At 41.6% G+C, this 21,433-nt stretch overlaps 1 pseudogene; it reads right to left on the bottom strand.

Moving 5' to 3' along the window:
• Window positions 1-19,092: 19,092 nt before the first annotated feature.
• On the bottom strand, window positions 19,093-20,282 carry LOC134483428 (DNA-directed RNA polymerase II subunit GRINL1A-like; annotated as a pseudogene).
• Between the last annotated feature and the right edge of the window lie 1,151 nt (window positions 20,283-21,433).

Raw genomic sequence — 21,433 nt, 5'->3', positions numbered from 1 at the left:
GAAAAAAAAAAAATCTCAGAACTCACATGAAAGCACAACTGAGCAGGGCAGTCAGACACTGCTAACTAATAAGACAGTAAAGCACTGCGGGAGGCATCACCTTTAATGATTTCACCTTCATTTTGGGGAATAGTAAAAAAGAAAAACCAGCATGTTAATATCATGAGAGCAGACACAGTGCCTAATGGAATAAAATTGAAGAGCCTGATATTGGCCTATGTTCTTATCAGCATTTGGGTTTTGAGAAAAAGGGAAACAAACAAACAAAACAAAAAACTCATAACCCCCCCTCCCACCACCACACACAAGTGCAGTTTTCAACCTGTGGGTTGCAAGCCCTTCAGGGAACAACCACATATGAGACATACTTTATACATGCTATTTACATTACAATTCAAAACAGTAGCCACCTTACATTTATGACTTAGCAATGAAATAATTTGGTAGTTGGGGTTGGTTACCACAATGTGAAGAACTGTATTCCTTGAGTTGTTCTTGGTCATAGTATTTTTCTGCAGTAACAGAAATGTGACTGATATATAAACTGGTACCGAAGTGAGTGGAGATGTTTGTGAGGAATCTCTTGATTTTTTGGAGGAGGGTGGGAGACTTTGGATTGGGAAAACTGTTGAATTATTTAAGGAGATCTTAACAGTTCTTTTAGTTTGCCACATGGGAGACATAAGTATTGTGAGTCTGTGCAAAATAGAGCCTCTCTGATGAAACTTCAAAGGATGGCAGGAACTCTATTGGTGACTGGCTTAGAAGCAATTGATATAATTTTGGCAAACAATCTGTCTCTTTTCTGCCTGTTTACTAAGAAGTGACCTGAAGATGAATAAAAAGCTAATTGACTAATTGTTTTGAGCAAACTTCAAGGGGTAGATATCCGGTGACCTTCCTCATATGGTAGGAATGTGTGTTTGTATTTTTCATTGTTAATGTAGCCAGGACTTCAGTTAATCCTGGCACATTCAGGGTCTGGACGCATAGGAAACTGCAAGATCTCCCAGGATTTGGAAAATGTCCCAATTGTTGTAAGGTCCCCAAAACATGTTGTCACCCCACACACATTGGGAAGCAACTTAAAGGAACATGACCCCCTCATTCTCAAGAGGAAGGGTGGGTGGGTGGTTATTTGTCTGCCGTTGGTTATGGATGATTATTGTCAGTTAGGGGGTTGGTTGCAAGTTCTTACTGGCCATGGTCAGGGAGGAAACAGTAAAGCAGATTCGAATCAGGGATGTCTTTCTTCCTTTCTCTTTCTCTCCTCAATTCTCTGTCTAATGTTGTGGGAAATCAGGAGAAGGGACTAAAATGACAAAATCATAGATCACTGTATCTCTATTTATACTAGAAAGCAATACCAAGTCTCAAATATTTTAGGATGGCATGGATTCTTGAATGATGATAGAATTTAAAATTGTACTTGCATAAATGATTCAATTCATTTTTAAGATATAAGTATATGCAACTTATTCACAATGTGGTGTAAAATTCTAATTTTATAAAATTACTACTGCACACTGCCGTGGATAATTAAGGAATTCAAGCTAGTACTTTCCAACTATAAATAATCAGTCTTCCAGTCATGTTAGGTACTGCTTTAGTTAGGTACAGAAATAAGCTTTATTTAACTTCCTGTGTATGTTTTTAAAGTTAAGTAGGAAGTAAATCCCTTGGGAAAAAAGCCACATTTGTCCACTGAGATAGACATTACATACAAAGGTGGTTCTCAAATCCTTTAGAGATCTGAAGAATCTGCCATTTCAGATGTCCTAATAGTTAAAGGCTTTTCACAGTGGGAGAGACCTCAACTCCTGGTAGTGTCCCCAATCTATTCTGAAAAAGATGATGGGCTCTAAAGAACCATTGGGTGAAATACTACCTACTTACCTCTACTGCTGCCAGAAAGCTGTCCAGACTGTGCAGAAGTTGATCATGGGGAAGTCTGTGTCCCAGTTTTTGGAAAAAAAAATAGGATAGTCCTTCAAGTGACCTGCTTCAAAGGATTGTTGTCAGAGCTCCTGGCCCAGTGAGTTGAAGGTGGATGCCACAGTGAATATTTGCTGACTGACTCCCAGGGTAGCCAACCATTTCTGTTATTTCTTAGGTTTGGAAGCTGTTTGCTCTGAATTTCCTTTTATTCAGGCAACATTTCTCCTCCTCAGATCTTGGATGGGGTTGAAGATTAGATAGTTTAGTCTTAACCTTTTCTTGTTATGAGAATCAGAAAAACAAACTTGTTCACCATCGTGCAGAAATGTGACAGCCAGGAACCTGGACAGGAACAGGGTGGACATGGGAGGCTCAGAAAGCAGGGCTCTATGGACAGTCCACAGCAGTATCCAAACTCCTGTGATAACCGCTCTGGCACCATAAGTCCTGAGAGAGGATGGGGATGCCAGGAGAGTGTGCGTGGTCTGCCCACTGCCTGGGACTTTTAAAAGCTTGTACCACCCCCGAGCACATAGAAGAGCTTGAGCAGAAAGAGGCCGATGCCCAGAAGCCTCTGCTGTGGTAGGAGGCAGTTATGGCGGTTGGAGGTGGGGGTAGAGGTGGAGGAGGGATGGGAGAAGACCGAGGAGCTTTCCCAAAAGACAAGAACAGACACCATCCTTACTACTCCAGAACCCACGCCAATCCCACCCCACCCCTAAAATGCCCAGTCCACTGCCAAACCTCCCCATGCCAAGCATTCACAGCTTCATCCCCACTGTGCTTATTTCTTATTTTTTTAACTTCTTATTTATTCTCTGTGAACCTCACATCCTGCAGCTCAACTCCATTCATCTGCCCTCCCCTCAGGTCTGCACTCCACCTTTGCATCCTGCTCTAAATCAGAGCAAAAATAATCTTCGTGTGGAAGCTGAATAAAGAAAAAGAAAAAGAAAATTTGTACGCAAAAAATGTGTCAAATTTTAAGGATGAAAGACATAAACGCTTAAATTGTTTGGAATTAATGAAAGTACATTTGGTCTCAGAAGACTTATTATGGTTAATAAATGCAAGTTATGATAGATAAGGGATACAAAGCTTAAAAAGTGATAGAAAATGATTTAGGTACAAAAATTTAGACTAATATAATTTAGATAACAAAGTACCTTCTCCAATTTTGCAAAATACGAATGGACAGAATATTGTGACAGTAATTCTTACCTGATGCATCTCATAAGTTTTCTTATTTTATCTAGCTTATTAATGTTAAATTAAAGGTATTTCTTGGAGTAAAAGCGGAAATGCTGAGGTGACCTCCCTTTGTACTAAAGTGTGTCAACTTTCAATTGTTAGTTCTGTACTGGCAGTGAGCTAAGTGCTGGCAGGATTTCTCTTGTCATTTCTATGTCCCATCATCAGCTTTGCTATTTTGTGGATGTTTGTCCTTCTCACCAGCTCAACACAAGCTAAGAGATGTATCAGGTGTTGTCTCACTGCTGACTGGATGTAATAAAGATCTGATGGCCAAGAGCTGCGTCAGGAAGTATGTGGGCAGAACTTCCGGCATAGAGAGGGACATAGGCAGAGGCAAGCTGAAGCAGGAGATTCAGAATAGACATGGGCAGGAAGAGATATGGAACAGACCACGGCAGAGGGGTAAAGAGCTAAGCAGCAGGTGGGTCTCAATGGTAGAAGAATGGGGTTAAATTTTAGAGAAGATGAGGGACTGCCCAGTGAAAGGCCTAAGATTCAAACTATGTTCGAATTCTCCATGTCCCATTCACACCTCAGGCAACTCTGTGAAAATAGTACACAATACAGTATTAACATGGCTTTGAGTCTGTGGTTTGGTTACTTTTGGTCACTGTTCCTCAAGACTGCAGGAGAAGGAACAACACACAGGGCAAACACATGAAAACCATGTGCAGCTTAGAGTGGAAAAGATCACTAAGAAGTTTAATGTCACAGCAAAGTCATGTGCTGAAGAGGAGGGTGACATAGTTAAGGAGATGAATGTTATTAACAATAAGCCTCCTGCCTCTGTACTGTACAGATGTGGAAGGTGTCCTCAAGGCAAGACTCTTACCAATTAAAGTTCCAACTTGGAAAAGGGAGCTCAATAGATTTCGTGCTCCTACAAAGCAAGTGCATAGGGAAGCTGCTGCAGTTGTCATCCAAGCAGGCAGCTGACAGGTCAGTGCACCTCATGTGGCACGGAATTTGGAGGAAAAAAGATTTTAAGATTCAGGATGACATGAACAGGACCAGGCGACTCTCGCATTTATGTTTTTATTATTTGAGGCTTGAATTAGAATGATACTCATAGTCTCATTTTTTTAGTTTTCTTTCATTATTTTATCTACATTTCCAATTTATCTCCCACTCCATGTTCCTCTACATGAGTCTCTCTTCTGTCCCCCACGCCCTCTCCCTATGAGATTTCTCCTCCACCCACCAATTCACTCCTGCCTCAGAGGCCTAAGTTCCAATATCATGGTCCATGACGCTTCCTCAGAAACAAGGTTCTCCCGTCCCAGTGATCCCAGATAAGCTAGTCCTCTGCTACATATCTACCTGGAGCCATGGGCACACCCTGATTCTTTTATTAGTTACCTTAGTTAAGGTGTCTCTTCACAGCAATAGAGCAGTGACTGACAGGCTTAAATTCACTTTGCATCCCAATTTTTGTCCTTTCTCTATTTACTTCTCTCCCACAGTTCCTCCCCAATGTCCTCATACCATCTCCTCTGAGAGAGTAGAGGAATATCCCTCAGAGTGTGCCTCCACCAAGACACATCAAGTTTTTGTAGGGCTGGTGCACCTTCTCCCACTGAGGCCAGGGAAGACACCTGAGTTAGGGTATCAGATTTCACAGACAGGCAAACCTTTGGGGATAGCCTCGGCTCCAGTTACTTACAACAGTGTATGTAATACTGTATTAAACTTAGTAAGGTTTATTTACCTTCACCTGGCAACTCATCCTGAGGAACAGTGCTCTGGCCTGATGCTTTTGTGTTCAGCCGTATCTTCCTCTTTCTTCTGTGCTTACCACTGTAACACAGGAGAAGCTTCTAATATTCATGTTGCCAGATCTTTCCGGTCTTGGGGGATAATTCTATTCTGAGTTGTATATGGATGTAATATCTTCTTTACGTATGATGAATATATACTTCAGGAAAGGACTGCTTCCTTGTTTCTATTAAGATCTAATATGACTAAAGGATTCTGATTAATATTCCAGAATCGTAGGCCACCAGGTTGGTATGTCATCACTCACTGAAGTGAGGTGAATTTTATAACACCTTTTGGCCACCCACTTTCAATGTCATTATGTGGTATTGCCTTAGGCTCTTTTCTACATTCCCCTGCCTTTGGCTGAGTATATGTTTGAGGTCTCTCTGTGACTGTGCAAAGAAGTAAGAGCTAGGGCTGGGCCACAAAATAAGAAAGTACTTGTTCATCCAGAAACAAAAACAAAAAACAAACAAACAAACAAAAAAAGCTCTAGGGTAAAATATCGGTGCTAGTGCTGAACTGAACTGTCAGAGGTAATTTTTTAAAGTAAATAACACTATCTTGGGGCTGATAATATGAATCAAATATCCTGCAACATAAGTTTGCAATGTTGCCTGCATTTTATAAATCAAGTCTGACCACCGTTTTGGTTCTTTCCAATCATGTCTGAGTGCATCATCACGGGAACCCCAAAGAAAATCAGAAATGGGTCCTTGAAGCTGATGCACAGGGCCAGTATAGACCTGAATATTACAGAGGACACCTTGATTCTTAACACAAGGGATCATTTCTCCATCCCTCTTGTCACATAATTTATGACAAGATGTCACCTTTCCTAACCTTAGCTTCTTTTCCTAAGTGCTGCTGAAGGGAAGATTTGGTGTCAAGAGGTCTTGACTCAGACCACAGGAACACTGAATTCATTTAAATAGGTGTAGTTTATTGAATGCACACACCAATACAGTTCAACCAGAGCAACAGCTCACAACTGTGTACTGGACATTGCTAGGCCCAGCTCATTGCAAAATCCACATGGGCTAAAGCACAAGTGCTGGAAATGCTGCTGTCTATGGGCCCTGACTCGGGTCATTTTACACATAATTGTTCCTATTTTCCTTGAATCTAATGGGTCCTATGTGAAGCTCATAGTTGGGGAACTTGTTAAGATTAACAAACCTCGTAACATACAGAATATAACAGGGTATGTGACCAGCACCACACAGTTCAATGTCAGGTTTTTTTGTTTTTTGTTAGTTTGTTTGTTGGCATCCATGATGTAGAGGCGTATTACAGAACAATAGGAAAGAGCTGGCTGCTGTGTAACAAATTTGCTGCTATTAAGGTAGGTATGGGGGCAAGACCTCAGTAACAGCCCTTAAGATGGGAAGGAGATGATGTGTTTGATATCTGAAAGGAGCTGCCTCAGCTGTGTTTTTCTGCCTGCTCAGTGCCCATTCACCATCACTCTGTCCCTGAAGAGGACCTCAAGGTCTGCCCCCTGCTGCCTGTGAGCCAGGACTAGGCACAGAAAGGCAAGGCCACAGCACTGGTTTCCAATTCCTCAGTAATGCTGGATTTCCAATAATGTACTTGTATACACAAATACAGTGTGGTAAGTTACAATATATACTAATCATTTCTTACATAGGGCAACAGTTGATTGACTACAACTAATTCTATTTTAAAAAAAGAAAAGAAACCTGGCTCTTGTGGAAATATACAAAGAAATATCTACGATGTTGGGCAATGAATTCTGCCATGGACTGAACTCAGAAAAGAGGGGTTGTGAGAAAGATGCATGGTCAAATAGCCCACCAGGTTCACATTGTGTCAACTTGATTTAATCTAATGACAAAGAAGTGGAGTATCTCTGATGGCTTCCTTCTAATCCCTTGAAAGGATCCCTAGGGATTGGCCTCAGTACATCACACTTCTTGATGGGGCAACAACACTCAAGGAAGCTTGAGATTGTCATAGGCACAGTATTATGCTACATATACAGAGTAGATAATACTACGATGTTCAGATGATGATATCCATTTGTATGCACTCTTAAGGTGAACCTAAGGAAAGAGAGATCAAGGTCCTTAGAATGGAAAGATCAGTCCCAGTTTTTTTTTTCTACCATTCCAAACTGAACGACTGGTAGGGAGAGAATGGTAGATAATCGAGAATTGGTGGATGATGCTTTGAATGCCGGTGGGTTTCTGTGCTGGTTTTAGACATGGTCTCAAGTATCCCATGTTGCCCTCTCCCTGGCTGGCCAGGTTCACTTTGAGCTCAGATAAACCTCCTTCCACTTTCCAATAGATAGGCTTACAAGAGTGGCTTCCAAGGACTGTGAGGACAGCATTAGCCTTTGACAGTTGAGGTGTGCAACCCACAACTATAGTTTTAGCCACGTTTTCCCATGTCTACCAGCTATTTCAGAGTGTTGCTGTTCTATGCCTGACAATCGGGGACACAGAAAAATAACCTGATAGAGAGCAAGGACATGGTGATCACATCCTTACCTCTTCTGTACGTTCTGGATGAGGTTTGTTAAAATCCCAATATTGCAAAAAGCTTTATATAGGGCCCATCACATCAAGGGTCACTATGTACTGTTCTATCTAAAATGTCTAATCAGAACTGATTACCATATAACACTTCCTGCAGTCCTCATATGAGAAACTTGGGATTTTGTTTTGACTTTTTCTTTTCTCTGTCTCTCTTATTTTTTGGTATATAAGTTGAGAGAAAGATAGTTAGGGCCATGAATTTGCCCCCAAAATTTGAACTACGGATGTGATCAATCAGTGTTAGTGGGTGCATTCTGTAAAGTATTCATTTTTCACTATGATAGATGCTTTTGTGTTTGGTGTGGTGGCCATTTCCCAGTGTACAGGTGCTGGGACCTTGCTCTATCCACTTAATGATGTTTATAGCCTCATTTTAGACCTTTCTGTGCACCCCCTATATCTCTTGACTATTTTATTTTTCTGATAGAAGCTCATGGTATATCTTACTCAGGCCTGTGAGCAGTGCTCCTTTGGCGACATTGGTGCAGAGAGGAGAACCCCACCACCAGCATGAGGTTCCCTTCACTGCTGGCTCCAATATTGCATTTTCCTCTGCCAACTGGTCTCCACACTTTTCCTAGCACCATAAAGAATTCAACTCTTTCTCCTAAGGAATTTTCTGGCAATTGTCGATTGCTAAGCACATGACTTCATGAGTGTTCCCCTAATACACACGCATGTTGTAACCTACCATGCAGACTATTTCTTGATGTGATATAAAGCACATGTACATAATGAGACAGGAGAACTTTTGACTGCATATTCAAGCTGGTGTGAAATCTCAGGAAGTTTTAATGGCTAACATTGGTGAATTAGGACAATTTGAGTTAGTGAGACATTTTGGGGCAAGATATGGAAGGAAACATTCATTTAGATGCATAGGAATTACTAAGGTTTTTTTATAATCAAGCCTTGAGGAAAATTTGGCTTTGGAAGCAGGAGATGCTCAGTGGCTCTGCCCCAGGAAATTCTCCTGGAAAGGGCACCTCAGCTTATGCTCAGTACAGGGAGAACATTAGCAGGGAGACAAAGTCTGCTCCCCATGACATCTGCTGTCCCTTCTTGGACATTCTATTGTCTCCTAGAGAGTTCTGGCATCCTCTGTGATGTCACCAGTGTTGTAGTGACAACCAGTGCCCTAGTTTCTCTCAGTCTGAATCTGGCGGTTACACCCTAAGACATGTTTTCCCGTCTTCGCAAGCGTTTTGGGAGGGGGAACGTCGATTGTGGACAGACTAGAGTGAAGGAATCTGGCCTTTCGTCTCAAAGTAATGATGGACAGAGACAGCACTTCTGGGGAATGTTTAGTAAGTTATGGGCAGTATATTTGGAGCTCCCTGTCAGGGGGGCTGCAGGCTTAGGCTGACCTTTCTAGCAATGGGCCACAACAACTGGAGCATCTGAAAAGGAATTGAATTTCCATGAACATCACAATTCCTGAAAGTCAGGATTTCAGAACTTTAGTTTCCCCAACCCCACAGGGAGTATATGGTAAGGCCAATGCTATTATACTGTGAATTTCTGGCCTTTACTTTTACAGTGCATTTGTTAGGTTACATTGATATAATAACATGATCAGGAGTCATGGAGGGTCCACCTATTCTGAGTTTAGACAGGGCAGCAATGTATTTCACTATCATTGCTTCTTTAAATACAGTGGACACCTGACAGTAAGAACAGGGAGAGATTGTGCTCCAGGCAATAACCTTATGTTCTTAGACCTTCTCTGATTTCTTCTAACTGGCAGGGTCATCATTAGCTTTATATATTAGAGGTTGTGTGTTACACACATGTTTCTAAAATACCAAAACTGTTTGGAACATGTGGACCAAGATTCAGCCTGTAACCTATTGGAACTTCTGGGGCATTTGTTATTTCATATAGGGGAATTGATAAGTCTGTTGAACATGACCTCCCTGGAAATGTGTTTTAAATCCAAAGTTGTTAGCCTAGAGTATCAGGGTAGGACATCTGAGTGTCTCCAATCACTCAAGTTTTGTGAATGGTGGATTTATCATCTGAGTTCTGAAACCACAGGGGTGAGGGTCCTGAAACCAAGCTGTACCCTGGTCAGTTGATGTTAATCCTGGAGAAGCCATCTCCATGGTACATGTAAGCACGTGATGTCCGGCATAGGGCACACCTGGCTGCTTACATCTCTTGGTCTCTATAGAGTAGTGGGAGAACTGAGATCCACTGAGGAGGCCTCTTAAGCATAGACCAATCGCCTAGCAGTGACACTGGGTTCCAGGCTTGTTCTCCTGTTTAGGCCTCACTGAGGTCTATGTACACTCTATGAATTCTCCCCATGCAGGTTCACTTGTGTTCTTCTACCTACAGACGCTGGGAGAGAAACATCATCCCCTGGCACTGCCCTAAGCGAGAAGCAGGCCAAGAAGGAAAAGGAGAGGCTGATTAAAGAGCTGCAGCTCATTACCGAGGAGAGAAATGACCTGAGAGATCGCCTGAGGTTTCTGACAGAGAGATCCATGAAGAACATGTATGAATCGCTCCAAATGCTCTTGTTTCATTCCTGGGTCTGCAAGGTCACCTTCATCTTATCCTATTAAGGTTTTGGGTTCTAGAAAGCTGTGCCTCCCTAACCACCCTGTGCTAAACCTCACCTCCCATATAGAGGAGATTCAGAACCTGACCCTTCCTGAGGAGAGAGATGGACAGTGGACTCGTCTGCTTCCATTTATTGAAAAGCAGAATTTGTGGTCTGAATGAAGAATTCAGGGATAAAGTCAGGGAGAATGAGTTCCCAGTGTGCATTTGCAAAGCCCTTGACATCAGGTGGCTTTGCAAGATTGTAATTGCAGTGAGTTTATGGTGAGTCTCTGTACGTGCTAGGCAGGGGACTGAGTGCTGGAAGATACAGGCAGCAGCCTGAGGGGCCTGGTCCCAAACTGTTCATCTCAATGCTTGAATAGAAGTTGTCAGGCTCAGGCCTGTTTGTTATTGTCTGTGTGTCTGTGGGAGCCCCTCGGACACAGCAATGGTGCATGCATTTCTCCTGGTTCTCACAGTGCTCTCTGTTTCCATATTTGCTTTTCTCTTTCTCTAACTCTGTTTACATTTCTCTTTTTTTGTGGGTGTGTCTCAGTCTGTGAGTCTGTGTGTGCATACATCCAAATGCATATGCACAACTGTTATATGTTTATATTTCACTCCACACTTGGAATATAGGAGTCTATTTCTTAGCCTGAGTATTTACCTGTAACACATTCATGGTGAAGTGAATGCTTTGTTCTGGGAGCCCCACTGTCAACAGCACAGTTCTTTGCCTATGTGACCACGATTGTCTGTACATTTGTATTCCTTGTGCAGATTATAATTTTGTGTTGATATATGGTCTGTTATCAAAACAGGAGAAAAGTAATCACAGGTTTCTGTGTGTGTTGGGGTGGGGGAGCATGGAGAGGTGTGGCCTAGGCTCTCGATAGCTTAACTGGCTTGACTGCAGATTTCCTCTTGATTGAACAAAGGGAGCCAGGGAAGCCTCCATCTGGATGCCGAGATTCTGGTGTCCTGGACGCAGAAAAACACGTTTCTGAAGCTGAAGAAGATCCAATATGTAGAATTCAGAAGGTGTCCTTCCAGGACTGGGGTAGTACAGGACCCACCCTGAGTTCATATATTCCTAAATGCCGATGTTCATTGTATTCTATTATTTGGGGCCAGGCCACACTTCAGGCCAAATCCATATTATGAAGACCTGGAGAGAATGGAGGAGGCGGTCATGTCAATTCTGCACAACTTAGAGATGGAGAACACTGAAATCCATGAGAACAGCCATAAGCTGAAGAAGGAGATTACCTTCTCTAGGTAAGTCCTGGTCAGAAAGGCTATCACCTGTGGAATGGCCATTTCTGACTTTCTTTGTTCTGGATTGGACGGTCTTCAGCTCTGGTTCTATCTCTTGTGCTGTTTACACATCAGTGTGCCAGGGTCATTAGGACTCAGTTTTCAGTTCCATAAAAGACTGTTACTCATCCCAGGATTGTCTAGGCATCTTCAGAAGGCTCTAGATAGAACAGCACTGATTGAAGTCAGCAGAAGGTTATTAGGCTGACCTGGACCTATGGTGTCATACCAGGTTTTACAAAACTCAGTGTGTAGACCACATGGTTAGCATGACCTTCTCTTGGTTCTACTGACCTCCTTTGAGGGTGTTGGCCCACTACTAATTGATGTTGCCCCCATGCATTGGGCTTTCATGGATAGTTGTAGATCCATGTTCTTTTTGAGAGATGTGGACATTAATTGGTGCTCGGGCCAAGCAAACAATTTATTCTTCCCGGAATTTATTCTTTGTGGTTTGTGCAGCAGCCTTATATGTATCGAAATGAATTCTATTAAGTCTTCATGGGTATCTGGGACCTGGTAGACTTAGTGGGACTTACGAGTAGGAATGGGAGAAAGGGGCAGCATGATCTTACTATGCAGACTGTATTTCCAGAAACCTGCTCAGCCAGCTCCTGATGGAGAACACATGTAGGAAGAAGTTGGTCCCACTGAAGCAGGAGAGCAAGGAGGTACATCTTGATTGTGCACTGAACCAGAAATATTTGGTTGACTTCAACAAGAAAGATAAAGACCAGCAACGTCCAGGCCCAGCATCATCTGGTAGGGATGAGCAGCTGTGTTAGCTTAAAAATATCTGATAAAGTTTGCCAATTTGATACATCTTTGCTCTCTCCTACCACCTTTCTAATTTACACTCACAACCAGCCAACCTCCTCATGTAGTGGAATTGTTCATTGCTCTGCCTATGCACAAGTATTCTGGGAAGCCAACCACTTTTCAGAAACTGAATTATTTTGCAAGTATATTTGTCTGCTCTTTTTGAAGCTGCAGTATAGAAATGGTGACAGATTAATAACATAACTCATTATTGCATATCCACGTGATAGATTGGATGCTCTGTAGAGTTTTGAACAAGTTCTTGGTTCTTTGACAAATGACACTCTGTGGTCATGTGACTTCTTGTGTAGGAAGCACCTTTGCGGGATAAGAACAAAGTGCAAATGTCAAATTAGAACTTGTCATTGGTTTTAACCTTGGTGACATATGGACATCTCCTTTCTTCCTGCAACCCAATGAGGTTCCTTCCATTGCCCTGTACTTGGTTTGCACTGGTATAAGTCTGGGTCCCATATTGGCAGCTCACATTACTTTGAGGCTCTCTGGAGATTTTGCCCTTCCCAAAGTGTTAGCAACCATGATATCAGTTAAAAGGTCCATGTTGACTGTCCAATAGAACTGAGGTGGTAGAAGGCAGCCTTCCGACATCTGCCTTGCATTTCACCACCAAATCAGTGTCTGAAAAACTGCCTTCCTCTCCCAGGTCTCAGAAAGTTCAAGAGAGCTGGAATTGGACACACCCCAGTAAGAGAGCTTCCTGAAGAATAAGTTGCTTTCTCAGGAGTCCCTGATGACAAACATCCTGAATGGTAACAAATTTTTTGGATGAGTATTCTTCCTCAGAGTTAATTTGTCATTGCTTAGAGACCCTAAATTTATATATCACTAAGCCAGCCTGACTGATTGAGGTCTTACTTTCTTCTCAGAAAACAGCACCTGAGAGACAACTTGGGGGACAGCCTTTCATTATGTGTGCAAGAGGAGAAACAGCAATACATCTGTGCTTCTAAATGTTCCTTAAGAATGTGCTGTTTAGAAATATTTTTGTTATGATTTTAATTGAAATTTTCTTTTTGTTGTTTCATATTTATATGTTCTTGTTACTGTTTTTATCTTTTCACATACTTTTAAATATTTTAATTTATTTGTTTTAATCTTGTTTTGTTGTAAAAATGAATTCCTTATGAATAAATATTGAATTCTATCTCTTGACTCTTAAGACCATCATTCTTATTAAAGGGTTCTGTCCCCTCCTGTGGACTTAGAACTGACAGCTGGAGATGGATCTCTGCATGTTCCATGGATACTGGGCTAATAAGTGAATTCAAAGTCACCAAGGGGTACCCAGTGTGACAGTGTCTTTTGTGTGGATAATGTGGCTGTTTCTCAGACACACACTCTATGATGTAATCACTGACATGCTTTACTCAATTGTTAGGGTCCATGTGGTTCTTCTGAGAGAGCAGCAGATGCTCTATCCTGTGAGTCATCGCCACAGCTCCTGCAGGTGGCTTTTGTTATTCCACATCATGTACTGTATTAGGTGGACAGGATCACCTCCAATCAAATAGACAGATCTCAGGAGATGTGTGTTCACAGGGAACTTACTGAGCTGTGCGTGCTCAATGTGTTAGCTTGCCAGGCATCCCTACAGGGCTCTGGTGTTCCCACTGCTCATTGTGGGCAGGATCATCCTCCAGCACCACTTAGTGTCCATATTAGAGCAGATCTTTCACCTGTTATCAATGATGACCATATGTATTATGCACATCTGACAAAATACAGAATAGAAATTAGCTTCCTGTTGGCCAGATTGGCATAATGAGTGTTTTGATTGTTAGCATGAAAATTATTTTAATCCAAGCAGTTTAGGGAGGAACCTCAAGAGCATACATAGTGAATGCTGCCTGCAGCTGTGAACACAGGTTTCTTTTTGAGAGCAGGCCTGTGCAGGCCCAGAACCTAGGTTGGGCAGTTCAAGCTACCCTTTTTCCATGGCCAATCTGGGATCGTATTGAGAATGTATTTTTTCCAGGTGACAGATTTCCAATTTATGGAATTGAATTAACTTACTGAGAGTGCAGGTGACTCAGAGAGTTAAAGTACAGAAGGAATAATCCAGAATGTCCACAAAAGCTTGCTGTCTCCCCAGGGCTTTTTAAAGCTCAGCAGCTAGGGAAGCAATGTAGTATTTGGTTATTCTCATGCTTAGGTCTAGTCATTCATTATAAGCTGCCCATGACACAAAAAGAGTCATCTGTGTCACAATAGAAACAAGTTGTAACTAGATTCACCCCCACACTATCACATCACTACTGTGTTTGAGGTTCTCAGTTACTAAGAACCTGGATGAGGCCTGGGTCTTTCTACACAAACTCATAATTTATGTCTTCATGACACTGTGTGCTTTGTTCTGTTGATGCTACCATTGGCATACAATACCTTGGATACTTTGTACTGACATCTGTGACCTGAGACAATAGTTCATGTCATCCTAACCTGAATAAACTGTCCTTAGAGTACAGTGTTGTAGGAGGGGCCTTCTTTTCCTGTGAGATAGCAAAACATTTCCAGTCTTCAGTCAAGTCTGTCAGCCATTGTCAGTGCCTGTCTTGAGATGTCCACCTTTTCAGCTATGAGTCTTCATCCAGGCTGCTCTGTAATTTTGTAGAAGATTAATAGGTTCCAGCCCTAGGATTTAATTCATTGTGACTGTACTTGCCAAACATGCTCAAAGCCCTATGTTTCACCCTAGCCCTCTGTGCTTTAGAGAAAGAAAATAAAGAACCACATTGCAGTTGAAGTTTCTCCTCCAACAAAAGGAGAGCCTGCATAGGGCCTTTAAGTACCTCTAAGCCCCAGCTTCCCCACAGCTCCCTCCATCAATTCCATGATTGGTGTGTTTTCATTACTGCTCACTTTCTTCCTTGTGTGCAAAGAATGTGCACCATGTCAGTAAAGTGTGTGTGTGTGTAGTCCCTAGTGAAAACTGTCGAGGTGCATGCAGACTCATGCTACTGCTGTCTCATGGCACCTTGCAGGGAGCACTGAAATCGTGGGCTACTTTAATACAACCTAAACCGGGTGTGCATGGTTTTCAGTAAGATTTTGACGTCATCACCGCTACAGAGAGCAGAAAAAGCTTCAGTAGTTACATGGATGTGATCAATCAGTGTTAGTGTGTGCATTCAATAAAATATCCATTTTTGACTAAGGTAGATGCTTCTGTGTTTTGTGGGGTGACCCACTGTCAATGTCTAGTGAATTGGGGGCCCTGGGTATGGTTGCATACCCCCAGGACACAGGGGGTGCAGAGCAAAGGCAGAAGCAACTGCACACAGTTGCAAGCTTTATTAATCCCTATGTAGCTGGGAATATGAATAACTACAATTTTCATTTTGTCAAGATACCATAAGATCATTATTCCCAGGATACCAGGAACAACTGAGGGAAGACTAAACAAAGAAATACGAATAAACAAAGGCTTCTTCTCAAAATATTCATATAACAAATCACCTATCTTATTATAATCAAAATATACTCACCATTACCGAGAGAGCGTTAGAACCACTTCCACAGAAACAGGACACAGAAGAAGATAGCTTAAGGCCAAGTGAGGAAAACATTTTCTTCTCCAGGGTGGAATTCCAGCCCCTACTTGTATCTGTCACCAGGCCTTTCTTGACCCTGCCTGGGAGCTGCATCTCTATGTCTTAACAATTCCTCCTTTTTTCTTTTGTTTTAAAAGAAACACTTTCCATAACATAGCAAAAGTCTTTGTAGGGGTTTAATCATGTAAAAATAAAGCAACATAATACATAATGTACATAAGATTATGGCAAAACTAGCTCCTCCCAAGCTATGGAAAATCCTTTGAAGCCAAGCCTTGGGATCTAATCCTGTCAATTGATCATCCAATAATTTAGCTATTTACATAGGGGTAGTATCTTCTAGCTGTTTACCAAAAGACATTCGAGCATCGTATTTCAAGGCATTAATTACTTTTGTAGCACTTTCATTACCTTCCAAATGGGCTTGAATTAACTTCCAATCATGTTCTGTATCATTATCCATATATTTATTAACACAAAAGTAGTAGGATTTCAATCATATCTTAAATCCTCATATTTTTCAATAAATAACTTCTTTCGACCCAACCATTCTACTGTTTGTTTTGAAACATCTACTTGATGTTGAAGTCTAGTATCAGTTTTAGTTTGCTCTATCCATAACTCATGTGAATCTTTATGCCAGTCTTCAACAAAATGCTTTGTCTCAATAGATGTTTTTAATGCTATGCTGGAAATGGCTGCCAAAGTAGCAACAGAAATAAGACTTAAAATAGTAGGTACAAACTCCAATAATTCTTTTACTGTTCCTCAGCAGATTATTAAAAAAATCAATAATCATATAATTAAGAGGATCTTGAGACCAATGATGTCTCAAATTAACAGGCATCCATACATATATTTTTTGCTGAATATCATAATAGAATATTGATTTATATTAAACTAAATAGATGAATTAATACATGAATACTAATGACAATTAGTACAAGCAAATCCATTAGCAAAATTAAATCTACCTATTAAAAAGAAATATGGCATAGGAATACAAGTAGTAACCTTTTCTTTCTTAAATGTTGTAAAATTATACTGAGAGGCAGATTGAGCAGTCCCAGAAAAGCTTCCATTAGCAAGCACAGCTTCTTTTAATGCAGTGACAGTCTTCCACAAATGAGCTTGAAACACAGTAGGATCTTCCACAGAGGCCAGTCGAACATCAGCAATGCCTCCATCTCCACACTCCATCAGCAAGCATCCATTAAGGCGTTCATTCTCCTCTCAGTTCATCCTGGTAACATTTGACAAATCACAAGTGGTAACATTCCATCCTGAACATGTATTAATAATTGGCCATAAGGACCCCAATTTATTCATTTATCTTGAATAATTTTTCGAAACATGCCAGGGCAGTATTTCCAATTGCATGGGAGATATTTTAAGCCTACATAAGTAAACCAAGCACAAATAGGATATACTGGCTCGCTAACAAATGTAATGTTATTCCAATTTTGGTTATAGACCAAGCTGTCAATCCTGGAGACTGTAACAATTTTTCCTGGTAATCGCCAATTTTAATAACCCATTTGTAGGCCTGGTCTCTTTCCTAAACACAAAGGCATCTTTAATCCAGCATAAGGAAAATTATACAAAGCTCCATCACGTCTATTCAAAAGGTCAAATTATTCCAAAGAGATGACAAAATGCTTGGGGTGGTGTATAAAACCACATCTGTTTCCCCGCCAAGTAGCAGGTTCAAATAAAGGTGGACAAGGAATATAAGCCTGATAACTCGCATTGGCCACAACAGAAGAAACCGTGAGTAAAGCACACACTGCTAAAAATACGTGCTCAGCAGTAAAGGACTTTCCTGTAGGAGACAACATAGTTTTCCTTTCAGTGCTTAATCGCCTCACCTAGGTAATGGGGTTGTCACTGCATCGATCCTTCTCCATTGTCGTTTGGCGACACTAAGAGAAGCCAGGGCCTCAGTAATGGAGGACACCTCCTTCATCTCCGGAGAACATCCATCAGGAGAGAATGTAGCTGGTTTAACTGGATTCTTCTGAGGGTAGGGAGCGGTTCTTATCATTCTGTGCTTGGATCCGTCTCCTGGGTAACCAGAATTGTCCCCCATCCTGTAAGGAGACAAAATCCTCTCCCCTACATACAGTAAAATCCCTTCCTGTCATTCAGCATCTCGGGCAATTTTTATCCATATTGTCTGTTCCATGCCTTCAGGGAGAAGTCCAATAAAGTGTCTATCTGCTCTGCATATAACTTCACCTTGTGGTAAATTAAGAAGAGTAATAAAAAATAATGCTTATGCCAATATTACTCTGGGACTGGTATGCCAACTCCATTCAGGCTGTGTAAGGTCATCTCTTTTCCTCCTTTTTAATTTTATAATTTGTCATTTAAGGGTATGGGGAACTCTTTCAACAAAAGCTTGTCCTTGTGGATGGCATTCTATACCAGTAATATGTACAATATGATATCATTGACAAAATGGTTTTTTTTTTTTTTTGCTCTGATTGGTATTTTATTTCTCCTTTACAAGTTCCACATAATAGACAAAGGCTTTTTGATAACATTGTTATCTTTGCTGGAAATGATCATATAATCATTTTAAAAAGCACAAATGTGCACATACAGGACTGAGGTTTCTGCAGCCTGTAAACACCTCTGTGGGTTTAACAAGGAAAAAAAGCAATATACTGACAATTCAACTGTAACTCTTAGAAAAACACCGGTTTCCTTACCAATCACGAGTGTCCTGTACAGGGACCTATCATCCCAGATGGCAATGAGTTCAAGCCTAGGGCAGCCAGGAGCAGCTCCCCATACCGGGTCAGAAGACCCTCCCCACCCAGCACTTCTTCCAAGTGCTCCTTAACCTCATCACAGGTGACAGCAGTCACCCCAAGAGAGGACAGAGCAGCAGACACAGTGGTGGTGGTCCCCAAGTGTTGTATGCGGCATTTCACATCCAGCGTCTCAGGAACGTGTCCATGCAAGCATGCGTACCATTCTTTAGACTGCTCCCCTCATTTCTTGAGTGAGGGGACCAGGCCTTCCTAATTCACTTTTGGTGCCTGGAATAACAAAATATTTCACCAGAAGGGGTGCAAGCAGTGCTATCTGATAAGAATACGAAGAAGAAAAAAGCAGATATCTTAAAGAAAACGTGTGTTCTACTCACACTAAAATGTCAGACCAATGCATAATATACTGCAAAGCTGTAACACAATACGGCCAAACACAATGTTCAAATATTGAACTGTTCAAGCATGTGAAGATCTTCTTCTGAAAGACAAACTGGGTTCTTATTTTGTAGCTACCTTTGTGTAACTTCAACTGCTGTCCCTCAACAAGGTCTGACACTGTCTTGGTACTTGTTTGGAAGTTGGATGAGACAATGTAAGCTCAACAGTCAACTCCCGGGATCTCCCAGCGCTCATTTTCAGCATTCATCCGAGGACTGGGCATCATCTTCATCCCTCACTTCTCGGTATCTCCCTGAAGACTCCCCTTCTGGATTGTAGCTCTGCATTGTAATATTCAGTCTCTCAGCTAGTTTCTGTGCTGCGAGCTTTGCCCGCATCTTCTCATAATTCTGCTTCTGCTCTTTCTGCAAAGCCAGTGACTCTTCTATGGAGAGCAGCTGTGCAGGCAGGGGGTGGAGCAGAAGAAGGTGAGCTGCTGTGACATCATCAAGATGCTGCCTAGCCCTGCATAGCTGCTCTTCTGAGGAAGCAGGAGACTGAACCCTCTGACAATGACTTGGTGAGTCACTCTGTTGTGTGGGTAACACATTGGTCTTAAACTTATGAGGAGGGGGCACTGGGTTTCTAGCTCGCATTTCTATCACTGTCATGTAATGAGGCTTCTTAGGAGTCTCACTCTGCAGTTCTGGAAAGTTCTCAGTGCTGGTGTTTTCTTCTGAGGGTTCAGTCTGGTCTGCAGTTGTGATCTTTTGCAATTTAGTGATAAACAGACTGTCGACGCTGCTGGAAACCTCTTCCGCTTGACTTGAATGCTGGGGGAGTTGTTCATTAACTTAAGATGGGGGAGCCTGGGCTGTGATGCGGACAGACGGGCTGGTACTCACTGTGCAGCCAGTCTCCAAAGTCTCTTCATTGCCTTTGTGAGTGAGCTGTGTAGGTCCCTGAGTTTCTGAGGTTGTTTTAGATGATTCAATGTCTACTGACGAACATTCAGGAACTAATGATGAAGTATCAAGCATCAGGTCAGAATTCTGGGCCTTGTCTATGTCGGTATCAACTCTTGTGGTTGCTTTATGCCTTAGCTTACAGTCAACACTAACAGGATGAAGTAGTTCAGTTCTCCCTCTGACCTCTTCACTTTCTGAAATGGCAGCTTTCAGTTTGGCAGTGGTGTCTGAGATCTTTTTACCTTTGTCGGGCAATTTGCAAATGAATTTTTCTTTGCGCAAAAGTCTCTCCTGGCGCCTCAACCTCTCCCGCAGCTCCGCCAAACTCTGCCGCCCCACGTCCTCAGGAACTGGGGGCTCGAAGCCTCAGGGCAGGGAGCACATTGTGCATGGGCTGAGGCTGGCCCCGCAGGCAGGGTTCCCCAGCAGGGCCCATGGTGGTCGCAGGCTTCGTGGGGGCCGCAACTCTGGAGCACGTGCAGGAGTCGCCATTTTCCTGGAAGAGCCGACAAAATTGTTTAAATTGATAAGAAATATATGTTGGTCCATAATCAGTTTTAATTTTAGAAGGCGGTCCCATAACAGCAGAAGTTTCCAATAGATGCTGTATAACATGAGCAGTGCGTACTCCTGGCAATGGTGTAGCCCATACAAATTTTGAAAAATTATCTATGCTTACAAGTATATATGAAAGGCGACCAAACTCAGAAATATGGGTTCCATCCATCTGCCACGATGTATTAGGTTGCATTCTTCTGGGATTAATTTCAGATGGAATACATTTTATAAGTGAAGGCTCACAAATACCACAATTAGCAATAATTTGTTTGGCTTCAGAATAGGGAACCTTATATTTAATATGCAAATATCCTGTATTGGCATGATTATGACTGTTTTCTTCTGGGGTAGCAAATGCCACTAATTGATCTACCATATGATTGCCATGTGTTAAAGATGCTGGCAATCTTGAATGTAATCTAATATTTGTAATAAATATTCTAGAGTTTCAGAATAACAATAGTCCTTTAATATGTGAGAATAACATTTAATATCGGCTTAGATGTAGAAACAACAGCAGTCGCAATATTCTGTACTACTACAACATAAGCTGACTCGGCTTTAATATTTTTACATCATGAGTAAAATCCTGCAATACATTAATTACTTCTAATACTTCATTTTGTTGAACTGACCCAAAAGAAGATTCTTGTCCCCAAAATTTATCTTTGGTCCAATAAGCCATCTGTCTTAGATGTTTGGTCTTAGAGCCATCTGTAAACACAGTAAGGGCAGATGGTAATGGATCAACAGAAATTAGTGTATTTATCACATTTTTTTTTGTTTTCTTAAGCAATCCCAGAATTTACTATGGGGAAAATGAAATTCAGTATTTCTAGTGTAAGAAATCATGGGTAATTGAAAAACTTCAGACGTCTGCATTAAATATTCCACTTTATTTTTGCTTAATGAGAAAACAAAAGCAGCACAATCATATCCCCACAGTGTAACAGGTCTTTGTATGCCTTGCTGAATAA

Source organism: Rattus norvegicus, chromosome 19 (genome assembly GCF_036323735.1).
Source record: "Rattus norvegicus strain BN/NHsdMcwi chromosome 19, GRCr8, whole genome shotgun sequence".
Classification (NCBI taxonomy): domain Eukaryota; kingdom Metazoa; phylum Chordata; class Mammalia; order Rodentia; family Muridae; genus Rattus; species Rattus norvegicus.
The sequence above is the reverse complement of the archived record's forward strand: the minus strand, read 5'-3'. Positions and strand labels throughout refer to the sequence as shown.